We start from the raw sequence: 2876 nt of genomic DNA, 5'->3' as shown, positions 1-2876 counted from the left end.
AAGAACTGCTCACCGATAAAGACAAGAACACCTTGGCAAGGGGTCGAGAACGTCCAGGCCCGCTAAAGCCCCCTTCACCAGCTCGTACCATCAATATGATTATTTGTGGCAGCGATGACGCCTCTACCAACGACATCAAATCCAATGCCACCCACAAGCTCAAAAGATTGATCACTCACAAACGGTATGACGAACTTGAAGAAAGTATCATCTTCAATGAGTCAGATGCCGATGGTTTGAGTTTCCTTCATAATGATGCACTTGTCATTATTTTACAAATTTTAAATACCGATGTTAAGAGAATTATGGTAGATGATGGAAGTGAAGCATGCATCATCCATCCCCAAGTCCTTGGACAAATGAGACTCAATGACATGATAGTGCCACGTTGTATTACACTAACCGATTTTAATAATGTAGTTGAACGGACTTCAGGAGAAATCACCCTCCCCATTCTTGCCGGTGGAGTAACTCTAGAGACGACATTCTATATCATGGACTAGGACACCGCATACAATGCTATCGTGGGACGACCATGGATACACCTTATGAGAGTTGTCCCCTCCAGTGTATACCAAGTGATCAAATTCCCAACACCTTGGGAAATATTCAACATATGAGGGAAACAACGTACATCCTCAGAATGCTACTGAATTGCCATGGATAGCACGACAACTCAACAAAAGAGAGAAAAGGAACATGAAACATAGCAATCAGTAGGGTCGAGGTCATCACAAGGCTAAGCCAAAGAAGCCATTATGGGTCCCGAGATGGTCGAAGTCGCTGAATCAACCATATATGACCTCAACACCATTCAACTAGATCATAACGACCCCAACAAAAAGGCCTATATCGGCTGCAAACTTTGAGAACCAGGTAAATTTAGTCAATTCTTATTAACTAGCATAGATTCGTTTGCCTTTAGTCATGCATACATGCCATGTATCCCCAAAGAAATCACCATACACAAGCTGACTGTCAACCCCCTTCTACCGCCGATAAGGCAGTTCTGACTAATGTCCAACCTCGCCATTAATGAGGTCGTCCATGAAGAAGTATAGAAGTTATTGGCAAACGGCTCCATCAGGGAGGCGAAGTACCCCAAATTGATAGCCAATGTAGTGATGGTTAAAAAGAAAAACAAGAAATGAAGGATGTACGTGGACTTCACAAACCTAAACAATGCATGCCCAAAAGATTCATTCCCACTACCACACACCGACCAACTCATCGACGCAACGGCTGGGCATGACCTGTTAAGTTTCCTAGACCCATACTCAGGTTACAACCAAATACTCATGGAGGAAGAGGACCAAGAGAAAACCACGTTAATCACCCATATGGGACACATATTGTTATAGGGTCATGACATTTGGGTTAAAGAATGCAGGGGCTACCTATCAAAGGTTGGTCAAAAAAATATTCCAAGATCAACTTGAAAAAACCATGGAGGTGTATATCGATTACATGATGGTCAAGTTCGTGAAGGTAGAGGATCATATCGACCACCTAAAGGAAGCTTTCGATATACTAAGAAAGTACAAAATAAAATTAAACCCCGAGAAATGCGTGTTTGGTGCAGGCTCAGGAAAGTTTTTAGGTTTCTTGGTATCACATCGAGGGATTGAGGTCAATCCAGATCAAATCAAGGCTATCGATGGGATGCTAGAACAATTGATCACTAAAAAGCAAGTCCATAGATTGACCAGTGGAATTGCCGCCCTATACGGATTCATCACGCGGTCATCTGATAGATGTCATAGGTTTTTCAGCGTACTCTAAAAGGATAACGGCCTCGAGTGGAAGCCTGAGTGTGTACAAGCACTACAAAAACTAAAGGCATACTTGTCATCACCACCCTTTCTCTCAAAACCCGAGCCGGGGAGCGCCTCCTTATTTACCTCGCCATTTCAGAAGTAGCAGTAAGTGCGGTCTTGGTTCGAGAAAATAAAGGTACGTATCTCCAATTTATTGTATTGGTAAAACACTTTTCGACGCTGAGACGAGGTACCAACACCTTGAGAAATTAACCCTGGCCCTAGTCGTAGCTTCATGAAAGCTTAGACTCTATTTTCAGTGCCACCCTATCTCGATTGTCACCACTTTTCCTTTAAGAAGCATATTACACAAACCCAAGCTATAAAGGAGGCTGGCCAAATGGGTCATCGAGTTAAGTGAGTACGACATCACTTATCAGCCCCGCAAAGCGATAAAGTCGCATGTACTCACTGACTTTGTTGCAGGCTTTAGCGCAAACGTAATGCCGGAGGCTGAAAAGGAAGCCACACAAGCTTCTCTTCAGACACAGGACCTTTGGGTCCTACACATCGATGGTGCATCCAATATATGCGAGTCCGTGCTAAGACTCGTACTCGAGGTTCCCACCGGTAGAATTATTCGCCAATCCATAAGATGCCCGGATATGACTAATAACAAGGCCGAGTTTGAATTCATAATTACATGATTAAGACTGACACTCAAGTACGAAGCGAAACGATTAAAACTACATTGTGATTCTCAGCTCGTAATCAACCTAGTTACTGGGACTTTCCAAATTAAAGAGCAGAGGTTGTAGAAATATCATACCGAGATTTATTTTGTTACCCAGTTTCGACGAATGCTAGCTCGAGCAAATTCCACGAAATCAAAATGTGGAAGTAGACGGTCTCGCCAAGTTGTCCGCCACCACCAAAAGTGTAACCCCTGGGGATAAGAGCTTAGTTCACCTTCTTAGCTCCGCGTTGGACCATATCGAGGTAAAATCGGTAAATCTAACTTGGGACTGGCACAATTATATTGTAAACAATTTGCAGAACGGCACCCTCCTAAATGACAAAAAGGAAGCCAAAATCTAAGAATGGAAGCTACTAGGTACA

This window comes from Nicotiana tabacum, chromosome 7 (genome assembly GCF_000715075.1).
Source record: "Nicotiana tabacum cultivar K326 chromosome 7, ASM71507v2, whole genome shotgun sequence".
Classification (NCBI taxonomy): domain Eukaryota; kingdom Viridiplantae; phylum Streptophyta; class Magnoliopsida; order Solanales; family Solanaceae; genus Nicotiana; species Nicotiana tabacum.
This window is presented reverse-complemented; position numbering follows the sequence as displayed.